The sequence below is a fragment of the Pteropus medius genome, unplaced genomic scaffold (genome assembly GCF_902729225.1).
Source record: "Pteropus medius unplaced genomic scaffold, Ma_sr-lr_union100, whole genome shotgun sequence".
Taxonomy (NCBI): domain Eukaryota; kingdom Metazoa; phylum Chordata; class Mammalia; order Chiroptera; family Pteropodidae; genus Pteropus; species Pteropus medius.
This window is the reverse complement of record NW_024354875.1, coordinates 3,760,801-3,777,087: the sequence shown is the minus strand read 5'-3', so window position 1 is coordinate 3,777,087 and position 16,287 is coordinate 3,760,801. Positions and strand designations below refer to the sequence as shown.

Here is a 16,287-nt window from a genome sequence, read left to right as displayed (position 1 = left end):
CATATACTTCAAATATCATTTTCTGAGCATGTTAGGACAGTTTACAAAATTTTTCTAATGACGAATATTCTCTTTTCCTCTCAACTTTTGAAGAATTTCTTCTCAAAGGAAATAACTTCTCTGACAAACAGATACTTTACACTGAACTTGAAGAACCCCTTCAAAAACATATTGTCTAGAAGAGGAAATATTAAAGGAAGAAGAGATTTAAAGATGAGGATTTTAAACCAAGTTATCACAGAAGCTCTAACCAAAAAGCATTTAAGAAAATTATAGGGTATTAACTCATACATTCGATTAACATTTGAGTAAAGGGAAACATTTGTTTGTAGGTGGGGAAATTTGTATTAGCAATCCTTTACTGGCATTAAAAAAAATCCTTGAACATGTGTTTCCTAGTGGCAGTTTTTGTGCTTTATGGCTTCACTTCTACCACCACTCTAGCAAATGATCTCCAATGAAGCACGAAGACACAGTGTTAGGTCTGGCCAGACATCTTTTCACATCTTTTAATAAAAAAAAAAAAATCAATCCATAAACAATTTTCATTTTAGAAAATTTACTAGTGGGCACTTACTATTTTACTGGGAGGGAGGACATTAAGGAAGGGCTGCATGAGATCGATAGGCATAAACCATCCTAATTGGATCCTGCCTCTGGAGGTAGCAGAACTCCACTGAAGTCCTTGGAAAGATTAAATCTTGAAACCATACTTTCTTTGTGAGACGGAAGTGGAAAGTCTCCCCTTGAGCTCAAGACATGGAGACTTGGTGATGCTGTCCATCCTTTGTCTTAGGGCTGAAGGCATTGACTGTGCAATGCACTGAAGCCTGCCTCCCTCTACTCTGCACAAAGGCTTACACAAACTTTGACCTGCATACCAGCAGCACTAGCAGAGAAAATCTTTTTATATGTTAAAGAAAAAAAATTTAGCAGAGTAGATATTGTTCATACACACTTGACCACAAACCCTCTTAAGGTAAATCCTTGGAAAATATTCGGACATTGAAATTAATCTGTACTGATTCATAAACATTAGGGAGTCTTATGAATTAATTAATTCATGGGAACATTTTCTATACCCAGTCAACTGGGTAGTTCCAGGCAGAAGGAGATGAAAATGTCCATATTTGCCCATCAGATCAGCAGGGGTTGGTGAGTCTATGGATCAAAAGGAAATCCCACAGACTACTGATGGAAAATGTAAATTGTTACAACTTTGGAAACAGCGTGCCTTTTTTTTTTTTACTAAAGTTAAGGGCATAGTCTGTGACTCAACAATTCTTTCTCATTTATACCCTCAAAAAAATGCATGCATACCTGTGCCAGGATTCTTCCACAGGAATGCTCTTGGCAGCAATATTTACACTAGCTCCAAATTGGTCCATCGACTTTGGAATAAATAAATAAATGGTGGGATATCGCATGCAGTGGAAATCTAGACAGAAGAGAAAATATGCACATGACAGCTCATTGCAACAATAGCCTGGGATCTTAAAGATAGTGTTGAGTGAAAGAAAGAAGACCAAAGAGAGCCATCTCCGGAATGATCCCATAAAATTCAAATATGGGAAAAATTAAGCTTTATTGCTTAAGCATGCATGCAAAGGTGGTAAAACTAAAGAAAAGTGAGAAAGTGATTATTATAAAGACAAAGCTAACAGTTATTTTCAGGACGGTAAACAGGGTATGACTAACATTGGATACTTGACGTTTCTTGGAGTGCTGACCTGGGTGGAGGTGATATAGATTTTTAGAAATAATTATTCGATATATTATATATTTGTTTTATGCACTCGTGATTTCATATGTTGTTAAATCAGATATTTTTTACATCTTTAAATAAGCCTTTTTTAAAGGTTAAATTTACAATCCCACCTTGAATGTTGATTGATAATGAGGCTGAAACCATGGGGTGATAGAAGAAAAGATAACATTCGACTAACCAGGCTAGTGGTCAGGGGGAAAATGACATCTGGATAAGTCTTGGAGGAATGGTAGGAGATTAACAGAGAAAGGGGGAAAGCATTTCAGGCAGAGATAAGACTCAGTCTTGACACCTGGGACTCCAGGCTTCTATGTGAGAGGAAATGCAATGGATCTGGCAGGTGTTGCAGAAAAAAATCAGACTGGCAAGAAACTAAGCACCACTCGGAGAGTTGGAGAACTCAGGTTTATTATGCCAGCAGTCTCAGAAGAGCTAGCACTCTGAAGATCTGGGCCCCGAGCTCAGAGATAACCTTACTTTTTAAAAAAAGTTTTTATGCCTACAGCACCTGGTCTTCCTAGGTGGTCTCCCATCCAAGTACTAACCAGGCCTGATCCTGCTTAGCTTCCGAGATCAGATGGGATTGGGCTTGTTCAGGGAGGCATGGCCATAGACCACAGTAATCTTACTTCTATAGGGCTTATCCGCAATACATCTGTCATCTAGACAGAACAAGCAAAGGGGAGGGTGAGTCTTCAGTTGATCTTGAGGTCACCCTGCCCTTTGGCCTATGCAGCAAGCATGTCTACAGAAGCAGAACAAAGAGCTGCTATGAGGTGAAGAAAAGAAAAAAAAAAGAAAAGACGAGGAAACTGAGGAAAACTTAGAAGGAGAAACTGAGGCAGAGACACAAAGAAGGAGAGAGGGTGGGGAATGAGTGAGGACGGAGACTAAGAGAAGCAATATTAAAGATGGAATACTAAAAATAGCGGGAAGCACTACAGTGAGAAAGAGGAAGAAGAAAGTAAAAAAAGACCTTGAAATCGGCTTGATAAGACCATTTGCATTTTAGGTGAAGGACGGGAAATGATAAATGAAAGAGAAGTGAAAAACGAAGTTTCAGCAGGAAAAGAAAAATCGGTCAGAAATGTCTAACAGGAAAGTAGAAATTAAAAGTTCACAGGCAAGAATAAAATGAGGCTTATTTTTTAAAGAACAAACATGTATAAAAAGTAGAAAGAGCTCAAATTTCAAAGACGCACAAAACCAAGCAATGGAAAAATCTTTTAAAAACAACCAAGAATGGCATAAGAGAAAAGTCCAAATAATGGAATCGTTGAAGATGCAAAGGGAAATAATTAGCCAAAAGAAGTAAAAATATTTAAGAGTTATGATGTTGGTAAAAAGATAGAAGAAGAAAAAAGGATAAAAATGGTTAGATTTTCTAAATTTCAGGTCTCTGCATTTTACTCTGCCAAAAAAATTAAAGTAAAAGGAGACAGAAAGGATGAAAAACACCACAAAGCCACCCATTTAGGGGTACTCCAAGTCATTAAAAAGGGGGAAACCAGCCATTGCAGGAAGGAATGGGGAAACGGGTTGAAGTTGAAAGGAGGGTGGGAAAATAAAGTAAAGGGATGTTAAAATCATGAGCTCACTTTTCCTCTGGGGTATGATACTCCCTCAACTGGAAAGGCAAGTTCCACTTTGGTTAAAGGAGCAGGTAGGAAGTCACCTCACGGGCACACTCCCCTGCTCTAGGGTAATTTGTGCCTTTCATGATTTAACTCAGTCTACCACATCTTGACCTAGTTGAAAACTGGGTCAGACCATTTTTTTTTTTAAACGGAAATCTAAAAACCACCCTCCTTTAAACATATTCATATTTTACACTATTTTCTATATTCTTTTTTTTTCCTCTTTTTTCTACCTTTCTGGAGATGCTAACAAAAACTGTTTGAGCCAGTTAAAAAACCCTGGCCTCTGAATCCATACAGAACTGGAAAAGAAACTGGGATTTCATAAGATAGTAAAAAGGCTTACTAGCAGACCCCTCTTTGCGTGACCTTGGGCGTTAAATGACATTCATCTCATTTAAGTAGTGGCACATTTTCTTCCCTGAGCAATCTGGAGGGGCAAGTGAACTCCATTTTGGCTCCAAGATTTAAATAAGGGACTGAAGGAAGACAGTGTAGCATTAGCTGGGACAGTGAGGAGGAATGAATAATAAATGAGGCTGCAGAAACAGGTTAAAGGCAGGGACTTCTAGGGGCTGTCTGGATTCTAAGACTGTCCTCTAGAACAGGGGTCCCCAATCCCAGGTACCAGTCTGTGGCCTGTTAGGAATCCGGCCACATGGCAGTAGGTGAGTGGTGGGTGAGCTGAGCCAAGCTTCATCTGTATCTGCAGCCACTCCTCAGCACTAGCATCACTGCCTCAGCTTCGCCTCAGATCATCATGCATTAGATTCTCATAGAAGCCCCGATCCCTGGTGCCAAAACAGTTGGGGACCACTGCTCTAGAACTTTAAGAGAATATGTTTGTGTTTTAAGCCAATAAGGTCGTGATCATTTGGTACAGTGACCATAAGACACTCATGCATAGCCTAATGCTTTGGAATGACTGAATCTCTTTTCCTCGCTTTTCTTTTTCTTTCTTCTTTGTCTACCTCATACGCACAGAGAATGCCAGAGCTGGAAAGGATACTGAAACTGTTCAGAACTGATTTGCTCGTTTTCAAGTGAGGAAACTGAGGACATGAGCCCATTTAATTCGTTTGTATTGTAACTCTCAGCATTCTTTCCTCAATGCAATCTGCATACTCTCTTATATTTTTCCTCCTCTTTCTCGTCCTCTTGATCTAATTATCTCCCTCTTCCCCATTCTTCCTAGTCTTCCTGTTTCCATCTCTCATTCTTTTCTCCATCAGCTATCCAACTATCATCCATCCCTCCGTCCCTCTGTCCATTCTCTGTCCATCCATCCATCCATCCATCCATCCATCCATCCATCCATCCAATATCCTCTTTCCTGGTTTGTTCGCATGGGAAGAGCAATTCTAGAACAATGGAAACTCATTTTAAGGAAACCCAGGAAGTAAAGTTATGCTAATCACCTATATGTATTTTTTTTTTTTAAAGAAAGCATGTTAAAGAAAGTAGATAGATAAAAATAAAAACATAACAGTTTATTTTACTTTGAGTGTATTTTTTTCTTTTATATAAGCTTGTCAATTTGCACATCTATATTTGGCACGGTGTGAAATGAAGTGACAATATTATACTTCTTCCTGTGTTTAATTCGTATCAGTTATTGTTGAAAATCTGTTCTCACACGCATATGTTGATAGAAATAGACACAACTTTCTTAAGGCTATTTCGCTCGATCTAAAACATTCTGGTTAGAGAAAGAAGGGACCTCATGGCTACAGCCATTTCTCCTGCTTTTTCCCATTCTCAGCAACAAAACGCTTCTGGTTTGTGATTTGCTCAATCAGGAAAGAAAGAGCCAGGGGCCCAGGTCCCCTTTCTTCCCTGTAGCCACTTCCGCCCAGGGCTGGTCCTGGAGCTGAGCCCTAGCATCTGGGTCTAGATAAGGTACTCTGGGCCAGGGAAAATGTCATCCCCAGTGGATACCACATCTCAGACTATTGTCTGGGAACCGATCTTTCTTCATTACTTTTGGAAAGGTGACAAATATTTGGGGCCAGTGGTTCTCCAAAGCACATCAGAATTACCTGTATAGCTTTAGAAATGTATAAGTGCTTGGTCCCATTTTAGCCTGTGGGATGGCCATTTTAGTCTCTCTCTCTCTCTCTCTCTCTCTCTCTCTATCGATTGATCTATCTAGATCTTTCTATCTATCTATCTTTCTATCTATCTATCTATCTATCTATCTATCTATCTATCTATAATTTTAATCACACAAGTGATCTGATGGCCACCCTCATTAAGAGCCTTGCTTTGCATCAGTGGTTATCAGCCATGGCTGCCCATTATATTTTTTGAGGGAACAAGGCCTCACTCAGACTACTTACATCAGAAAAGCTGGTGGAGGAGGGAGCCAGGGCATCAGCAGTCTTTAAAAGATTCCCAGATGATTCTCGTGTGTAGTCAGGGGTGAGAATTATAGTGGAAAAATGCTTGTATCCCCAGAATTTGGCTATTTCAAGAGCCTGATGTTATAGAATCCTGTACGTGACACTTGAAAGCTGATCGTCAGCCACTCCTTGGCATGACTTTATAAATTACATGGGCTTTCTTTGGAGTCAGAGCCAGAGTAAATGTGGGAATAGCAGCCGGCAGTTCCTGAGCACTTTCTGAGTACCTTGTCCTGTTCTAGGGGTTTGCACATATTGCTATATCTCACAAGGACACCAGGAGGCTGGCACTATTATGTACCTTCATTTTACAGAAGAGGGAATGAAGGTTAATTAAGTCACCTGCAGCTGAGTCAAGACTCCCCACTCCCCCTGGCTCCCCACTCCCCCTTTCCACCCGAACACTGTGCAGGAGGAGGAAGCCTGCCTGGGAGAGGCTTTGGAGGGAGATCGTTAAGGAGGGCAGCCAATGTAGAGGCTTGCGACACGCTGGCCATTCAAGCACGTCCAGGGGGTCCCCTGCTCACTGCAGGGGCTTCAGGAAAAGAGGGCTCGGGAACATCCGTTGTGGGAAGGAGAACTGGCGCGTGAAGCGATCTGAGACTCAGCCAAAGACAAACGCTCTTATCTCGTTCCAGCAATTTCCCGAAGGTCTGTACCCAGAGAAGCGGAAGGAAACCGTTTTTGAGGGTGAGACATGTAGCCCATAAATTGCTCTCTAGCCGTGCCGGCTCCTCTTACCGGGTGGCTGCTCAAGGAAAAGTCATTTGCCCTGAATGTGCTGTATTAGTCTAGAGATTTCTAGAAGAAGGGCAATAACAGCCTCTTTCTATTGCATTGTCTGGACCACAGCAAGGGAATGAGCCATAGCTTGAAAAAGAGAAAAGGAAAGGAGGGAAATGTCTTCAGAAGGCAGGTTCATAATGAAGAGGAGACGGGGAGGTGGTGGTGAGAGGAGCCAGCGGGGTTTCGAGGTGGGCCGTCCTGCAGGAGACGAGTTAGACTTGCTGGCACCAGTCTCGAGAGTGGTGGGCACAGGCTGAGGAGTCACCCTGTGAGAAGGAAGCGATTCCCCTCTCCCTTGGGAAGCGCATTCTCCATTCCAGGATGGAACCAAGATCAACCGAACGATGACTATGGGGGCAGGTCCCTTTCCAGGTCTCCGTGACTCACTGTTTGTCATTCCGTGATGAGTCCTCATGCTCTGAGCATGGGTTAGGGGACAAGGGTTTATTGTCCTTGGGCTGTGTATGTGGGGGACGGGGGTAAACACACATGGCGGCAGGTAGGGAGGAAAGAGAAATAAACAGCTTCTTTTCTATACTTATGATCACTTGCTCCCAGGATGTAGAAGTCAGTCAGATGATTTAGCACCATGCTTCCTGTTATATTTTAGAGTTACCCTCTATCCCTCTCTCTCTCTGTTCATATGCCCTACATTTTTTCTTGTTCTTTCGATGCCTTCTTTTTTTCTTCCGCTTTAACCATCTGTCTCTGTTATATATTTTCTCTCTTTTGTCCTCTATTCTTCCCTTTATCTCCTTCCCGTCACCCATTAGTAAATGGGTGGAATTAATAAATTTATTAAATGATATCTAAATACTATACTTATAGAGGTATATACCTAAATATCTATTCCTTGTCTTTATATTCCTAGTTGTATTAGAAGAATCCAACGAACATAATCTGCAAATATTTAAGTCACACATAACTTTCATCAGGCTCACAAAATATTTTACTAAAATAATAACAGGTTCCTTCTCTCCACTCAACCAGTTCTCAAAGGTGAACTTCCTCCCTACCTTGGGCCGGGAAGTCCTGAGCAGTTTATACCAGAAAAAAAATCATGCATTGTATCTTTTCTTACTTGATAATGAATACCTTTCTTGTGCTGCTCTGGGTTATCTGGTACCAAACATTTCTAGAACAATAGGCTCAGCGTGAGAACCAGCCCTGAAAACTAACTTTGCTTCAGTGTTTTTAAAGTGGTGGTTTCCACTGTGAAGGAGCCCATTTTGAATTTTTATTCATCTCTGAAAGTTAAGTCAGGAGTGAATTTTCAGAACAAGCCTTTCAAATAGTTCTGCTTTAACATGAAAATGGAGAGCATGTAATAACATATTTTAGGAATTCTAAACTGGAAAGTACTAAAAAGAAAAAGAAAAAGAAAAAAAAAAGAAAAATAAACACTCTAGGCAATTGCTATGTATTAAATAGCACCTCCTGCTCCAAAAGATAAATAAACCAATATGGCAGAGAAGGCAGGTAGAGGAGGCTGCATAAAAACCTGGTTCTACACCTGTAAACTATTTACCTAACACATTGGGTGAAACGACAATGTCCAGAAATTTTAATGGGATATTGGCCTGGAATTCTAAGAGGGCTTTGCCCACTTTCTACCTACAAAAAGAAATCAGATCTCAGTTGCAGTGATATTTCCCCTGGCTTCATGCCCTGTTACATAATATTGTAAATTCTTTTATTATCATTTCTGCAATGTTACACTTTATTTTTTGCTTACTCATATAACTCTGGAAAGTTATGAACAGTTGCCAAAGTGCCAAACAGATCTGTCAATTGTGAAGGGATGAGGAACCAACGTTTGGTGATGTGTGCCAGGTACTGTATTAGGTGGTTTACACTCATGATCTCAGTTACTTCTCGTAATAATTTTTTCATGGAAAGTTTGTCGTTATACACGTAGGATGCTGAGGCTCAGTGCTGAGTTCAAGAAATTCCCTACAGTCATGCAGGATTCAGTGGCAGAGCAGGGATTCAAATTCCCATCTTTCTGACTCCTGAAATTTCTACTGCAGTGAGAACATCGTCCAAATCTGGGTTTAAACACCTCTTTCCCTATTTTATTTTAGAGAGAGCTAGAACGGCGAGGTCATGTGGGAAAACTGAGCTGGAAGGACGTCTGGGAAATGCAGACTTTCTCAGCCTCCAGCGTGCGGTGAGGTTCGATACAAGTGATTCGTGGTGGACTCGGTGAAGCCACTATCCAATTTTTGTCACAGACACAACTTTGGCTACTCGACACCCATGAATACTCTTCTTCCAGGACTTTACTTCAAACCACAAGCCAGACACACACACACACACACACACACACACACACACACACATACACGCTTTCATTATTGTCATGAAACCATCTCTCATGCGAATGAGAATACATTCAACTTTTCCCCCCAAAATGGAGACCCAGAATGTCATCACTTGCAGCATTCGTCTCTGGGTTTTGGTTTTTCCTCTTTTAGTTTAATTGCAATCTGGTATTGTTATAGTGTAACCACGGACAAAATTATAAATAAGCCCTCTGTAAAATAGTAGGGAAAAGGGAGAGAAAAGATAAAGATATGACACAGCATGAGAGAAGAAATATGTTAGCTGCAACAGCGGTCATTTCTGCAACTGATCATAGGCTTTATTTAGTATTTATTTATATCTGCCTTACTCCATTGCCAGTTCTATGTTCCCTTTGCCTTCAGCCAGCCCCTCGGCGGGTTACGGTTCTCTAGTCAGGGGGTGACCCAAACCGTCATGAATCTTAGGCAGGTCCTCGTTGTACTGATTCTCATGGTTTTCCACTGACTTTGAGCACTCAACATGTCACTGCATATGGTTACTCCACAGAATTTCTTGGTTTGAGGAATATCCTCTTATTGTCTGCCTAATTTAATGGGAACTCCATTTCCCCTTGATAACCAGTCTAATCTCCCCAGTCCGTGTGGGAACCCTCATTTGCCTGTTTATCCAAGGACACAAGGAATCACAAAGAGGAAAAAGGCAGTTCTTAGCAATGGGAACGTGGTGGTCCCCCATGGTGGAATAATTTTGTCTTTGAAATCTCAGATGGCTAAACCAGAACCAAAGTTGAAAAGACAACAATTGAACTTTTGTGAATGAATTAGGTGGAGTGTTAACAGATGCCGTCCTCCATATTTTGAATCCCAGAATGATGCATTCTGACTACGGGAGACCCAGCATTCACCTGCTGGTTCAGAGCACATGACCACGTCAGGAGCAACACACCCCGACCTAACCAAGCGCTGCTTTCCACCAGCCCTGGAACTGAGTACTGTGCTGCAGGCCAGTTGCTCCCAAGTGGCGAGATTGTGGTCAGAGCAGGGAATCCTTTGACTGCCTTCATTTTTGTGAATGGGCATGATTCCTTGTTCAGAAGCAATGTTGTTTGAAGATCATGATGACGCATGTCTTAGCCTGTTCAGACTGCTCTAACACAACACCACCGAGTACCAGAGGCTGGAAGTCTGAGACTGGTGTGCCAGAATGGTTGGCTGAGGGCCCTCGTCTAGGCTGCAGACATGTCCTCACGTGGGGAAAGAGGATAGGGAGCTGTCCGTCAGGCCTCTTTTATAAGGGCACTAATCTTAATGAGAGCTCAGCCTCATGACCTAATCACCTCCCCAAATCCCCACCTTCCAATCCCATCACTACGGCGTTAGGATTTCAACATATGAATTTGGGGTAGGGGGACACACACCTTCAGCTTATAGCAATGAGCACAGCAGATTGTATTGCAGGAGGAAGCATGGCAGGCAGTGAAGGACATTTCTCACCCAGCCTGCATGTCTTTTCCACTAAGGGCAACTTTCGTCCCCACCATGACAGAGTAGTTCCAATGTAATCAACCTGCTGATGGTGTTAGCCTGGTCTTAAGGGTGTGATATAAAAATGGGATTCAAGGTGAGTTTGCTGCCAAGGGTGATGTGGACACTCGCCTGTGGCAGCAGGCAGGCCAGCCCAGGGGCAACAGATAGGCCAGCGTTGGTGAGAAAAAAGTCATCTCTGGGCCATGCCTTACCTCCATCTCTGCCTCTTCGGCCACTCTATCCATGGGCCCGTTGGGGTTGGTGGGGAGGAGGCTGACTGACAGCTCTGGCTTGGGGTTGCTTTTTCCTCTTGGTCACTGGGAAGCTTCTCTCCAGTGGGGGTCTTTGGTAAGCACTCAATGGGACATAAATATTCTCACAATCTGGCCCCACTCTGAGAGGCCCTTCATCCTTTCTTTTCTCTAGACTTCCTTTCCATCAAAATCTAACTTTTCTTTTCGATTCCATAAATATTTGTGTAAATTATAGCACACACCAGGCCATCTTTCCCACTCCATGCCAAGTGCACTTTGAGATGGGCTGCTCCAAGTTCCGACTCAAGCGTGGTTTTCCATTTTCCACTATTCTTGAGAGTCTACTTTCATCTTGTGAAGCCAAGTTTAAATAAATTATGTTTGATTGTTTTTCCTCCTCCGTCCGCTGGTGGGAGCTCCTCAGTGGCCATGGGGGTGGGCAACAGAAAAGGTGCGGGGCAGCAGGGTAGGCACACTGGGGGAAAAGCTTTGTCCATGCAACTGATTTATTTATGCCTTCAGGACCTTCTCCAGCTGGATCCCATAAACGCTGCTCCCTCTCGTTGATAGCATGCTACAGGTTACAACTGCTCTTATAGCTTCAGGAACCAGAAACACCCAGTTGGGAATGGACACCTCCATTTATAAGGCCACCTGGTCCTTTTGTCTGGTGTTTAGACTCTGCAAGGGCCCTGTAGCAAGCCAAGAATCATTTTTCAAAAGAAGATTTACTTAGGGAGGACGTTATGGTTTGCTTAAAAATCCAGGGGCTTGATCTGTGTTTCTTCTTTCAAGACTTCCAAAGACTTGACACCTCATCCTGAGCATCCTTTGACTCACGGGGCCCAGTGGTGGAGCTGTTTCCACAATAGCTTGGACAAATTGAGAACTTTCCATATGCCCAATCCTACTAAAAGTTGGCTACTCCACAGGTTACCTGGAAAATGAGTTGAGCCTTTCAACTCAAAGTGTCCTAATATTTCACCAAGATTTTTGCCTCTTAATTGGATGGAGTGCAGAGTGCAGCATCTTATTTTTCTTTTTGAGGCATATATCCTAACAAACTTGAAAATACTAGTCTCTCAGAATGAGTAAAGTGGCAGGTCTTTGCATTTAGTGGGATTTATCTTTGAACCACTTGCATCCATGGGGCGTACTAAGGCATCCTGCTACTTCTTTCTTACTCCATCTTATCAGCTGAGATATGCTCAGCTACATCTTCTCATAATTACCCACAAATATTGCCACCGTGAGATGCTGGGCAGACGGGGGGATTCAAGTTCTGGAAATATGGATTACAACAGCAATGGCGACAATAATAATAGCACCACAGATCTCAAAATTTTTACTTTTTAAAGTACTTTTACATATATTCCATGGAAAACAAAACAAAATAAGGACGGTCTGAATTTTTCCTCTTCTGTTTTTAAAATGTTACTTTTTAGCAACTGTGTATTCGGTCCAATAGACACATGCAAAGTCCAAATCCTGCCTGAAAGGCAGCCCAGCTCTCATAGTCGTAGTTTGTTAGACATTAGGCCGAGTCTCCAGGACCCTATGCTCAGTGGGGTAGTGTTAAAAGCAGTTCTTCGTTCACGGTGAAAGTGCTACATGCTTAAGAAAAAAAGAAAGTAGGAGAAAATAGAATTTTAGGGTTTTTTTAAATAAAAAAATTTAGACTAAAAGGCAAGCAAAAAAGTTGATTAAGTAAAAGAACTATTTAAAAATGTCACAGACATAAGAGGGAAGCTCAAGCTCTCTCATCTGTTCAGAGCCTCAGTTTCTCATCTGCACAATGGGGACCACGGCTCTTGCTTCATGGAGGTTTTGTGACGATTAAATAAGGTAATAATTTGTATAATACTCTTAACCCAGGGCCTGGCACAAAGTTTGCATTCAGCAAATATTAATTATTATGGTTCCCATTCTAGCATATTTGTGTGTCATTAGCAGGGCTATTTAAATCACGTTTTGATTTCTTATAGCTTCGTCACCTATAATGATCACTATTTTATTATATATTCAAAAAGTGATGGTTTTTAAAAATCTCTCAGATATATTAAATTATGGTGAACACAACAGTAACACATAAAGTTAAATGCGATAGAAAACAACAAACACATGTAGCTCGTCAATTTTGAATATTCTTTCAAAAGAAGGAGAGAGACACTTTCAAATGACAAAACCTCAACAAATAAGTACAAAATTATAAAAAGATAAAACAAACAAAAATCTGTTTAATGTACTGTTTCGGTATATCTGGGGAAGGACCTTCAAATACAGGAATCCAGAGGAAAGCGTGTGCTCTGTGCAGACCCCAGGCTCCTTTGTCTGACTCAGCTCTAGACTTCTAAAGGATACCATTGCTGTAAAACACGTGTGCACTGCTGCCCCCTACTGTCAATGGGTTGTTTAGCAGCTAAATAACCATAGCCGGATTGTAACAATTTTTCCAAGAGATATTTTATTTTGATTAGTTAGATATATTGTGCAGGTATGTATTCCAGAGTTAGAGAATCCAATTACAGAGGCAGATAACAGCAGTATGATAATGTTTAAAGAAAATAATTTTAGGTGCCTAGAAATTTCAAGGGGTGTACAGTGCACTGCATATATTGATGCCATTTAATCTATAAGAATCCCATGAGGTAGATACTCTTACTATCCCACTGTAAGTAGGGGAAACTGAGGTTCTAAAAGTGACTCTGCTAGTATGAGGTGGAACGGCATTCATACTTCAAATTGCTGAGTCATTTATGCGTCCTTCAAGGCCACGCTGCCTCCCTCAAGAAGACAGACTCATCATCAAGAGCATCAAAATCTGACTCCTGGCAAGTCTTACCTAATCACACGTTACGCCATCTTCCCCCCACCACTTCTTCTGCATTGAAAAGCAACTTGCAAGCAAATGCACTACGATAAAGTATGAACCGGATAGGAAAGTTTAAAGGGGTAAAGGCTTGTGAGGATCAGCGACCTTCCGGGCACGTGTGGAGAACTGTGGTGGCCCTCTGGGCTCAGGGGTGGGGGGCAGTCTGCACAGATCACCAAGCACCGCCAGGGAAGATGAGTGGGGCCAAACCTGGCCCGTGCTCAGCCTGGGTCAGCCCGCTCTGGGTCGAAATCCTCCAACCCAGAGGTGACATCTTTTATAATTTTCCAAATGCACAGTTCATGTGAAATTACTGGCGAGTGGCCAGATGCAGTCTTCCGGATGGGGGCTGGAGGCAGGAATTGCCAAGTAGGGATATTTCAGAGTCTGTGATGTGAAACCCGCACCCACCGCGGACGGTGGTAGTAACTGAATCGAGCACGTGGAGAAAGTGACTCTAGCTCGATAAAGCTTCAGAACAGGTGGCATGGGAAGCTTACCAGGTGGAAGGAATGACAAGAATAAAAGCCCAGAACAGGAAGAAGCTCGTCGCGGATGCTGGAGCAGAATGGAATGAAGGAAACTGATTCGCAGGTGAGCAACCGAAGGTTAGCTAGCCAAATGACTTGCTTACAGATCATCGCTGGGAAGGCCACGATCAGAAATTCTGTCTTCCAATTAGCGATTCACTGTGCTTCACCTTCCCACATTCATTCTCTTGTGAAAACACACAGACACTGCAAAATCGTGGAATCGTAGCATCAAAAGGCAAATTAGATCTCTTATCTAGTCCAGTCTCTCATCCGATTTAACGTTGTGTTTTGCGATAACCCAGGTAGCTGCTCAAACTGCCTCAGCAAGAATGCTTCTCATGCTGGGAAATTCTCAGTCCTTTTCGAAACAGCTTGGTTCCTGAAAGGAGACACCGGCACAAAGTCCTTCATACGGAGCTAAAATCTGTCTCTGTCTATCCAGCTCTCTTAGCCCGGTCCGCTACCTGCTCATTATCAGTTATTTCCTCCCCAAATGATCCTCCAAATCCTCCAGCATCAAGCATGAATGATGGACCTACTATGTGCCAGGCACAGAAGGTAGTGTCGTGTCCACCTCAGCTCTCCTTGTCATGTTCTGGGAATTCTCAGGTCCTTCGAGCCTTTAACTGCTGCTCTTCCCAGGACTATCATCTCTAGACTTGTTAAGACATAGAACCGCCTCGCGCATTCCAAATCCTCACAGGCCATTTCTTTAAGAAGACGCAGATTTGAGTTTACAGGGAAAGTAGTTATGTTTTAAGGAATGTAAACTAGTTTAAGTGTTTAGATTACTTATACTAATACTAATTACCATGACTAAGAAAATACACCTGTTGTCAAATATCATGCAAAGGTCTCTAAATTACATGTGAGTGACTTGAAGAGCAATTGCTGGTCTACATTATCAATTTAAATGGGAACAATATTCATACGCCCTTTCTCTGATTTCAAACGACCTGAAGATAATAAATGCTTATTGTCGTCATCGGCATCCTTGATACGTACAGAGAGTTTCTGAATGAAACAGACTCAATGACGACAACTCTATTAGTTGGATACCGCGATGATTTCTATCTTTCCAAAGAAGAAGCTGAAGCCATAGAGGTTAGGAACCTTGCCAAAGATTACGCAGCTGGTTAGATGGTAGAGAGCCAGTCTTCAAGTCAGAGCAGAATTGTAAGGATCGGTATTCTGCTCTAAGGAATCACAACAAAATGGCAAAGCTATTGTTGATCGGACCTGCGTGTCTCAGTAGTAACCCATCAGTGTAAATGTCACACCTAGAGATGTGTGCCCTCTCTCCACAACTGCAATAGTTCTAACCCCACCTGTAGTCTGATTCTTTCTATGGCTGATTTCCCTGAATTATTTTTCTCAGAATTAGATCCCTGTCTCTGGAACATCCTGGCACTCATCGGTCCTCGGTATATGCTTATTAAATGATTCATTAGTGGCTCCTGGCCCCACCAGTTTTATGGTCCCAGGTAAGATCGGATACTTTGTGAGTCCTTCGGCAAGGTGGAGGCAGGCATGGGGAGAAGGTAGAAAGAGACGTGCCATCAACATGCTCCTCCCTAATGCAGCCTCTGCTTGGGGGTCTGCTGAGGTGGGGCCACTGTTATCTGAGTTCTCACAGCTGATCTTTTCTTCCAGGCCTTGAACATCCAATCTACTCTTTGTGTCATTCTCTCCAGGAGGGAACTACACCTCTCTTTATTATCTACTGCTTTCCATGAGGAGCCCCCACAAACAAGTGACACCGCCCCTCATTGATTCCATGGCTCTCTCCAGGAGGAGCTGGGTCACATGGGAACCACCAAGCCCCACTGCCACTGGGACCCCTACTCTTGCCCTACCTGTCCCACCACAATGCCGGATCTGAATCCCCAGGCTGCCTCCTGCCTTCGTTCCTTCACCCTCTCTCCTCCTTCTCTCCCTCTCCCACCTGTAGAGATCCCCCTGCCCATCGCTTTCCTTCCTAGGGACTTTCTTATCCTTCCTTCGATCTGATGTCCATGGGTCTGTCTTGGTGGAGTGGAGCACCTGAAACCCAGTTAGGTAGAGAATTCCCCAGTCTCTTCCCACATCGCTTCTGGGTCTTATTCGCATCCTGGGATGTGGCTGGGAAACCAGTTTACTGTTCCCGACAATCAGGGAAGACTGTTCAGAATGGCCTGAATGCAGGGGAAGGGAGCCCACATA

General features: G+C 42.7%; 1 pseudogene; it reads right to left on the bottom strand.

Moving 5' to 3' along the window:
* Positions 1-2,264: 2,264 nt before the first annotated feature.
* On the bottom strand, positions 2,265-2,383 carry LOC120597529 (uncharacterized; annotated as a pseudogene).
* Positions 2,384-16,287: the final 13,904 nt, after the last annotated feature.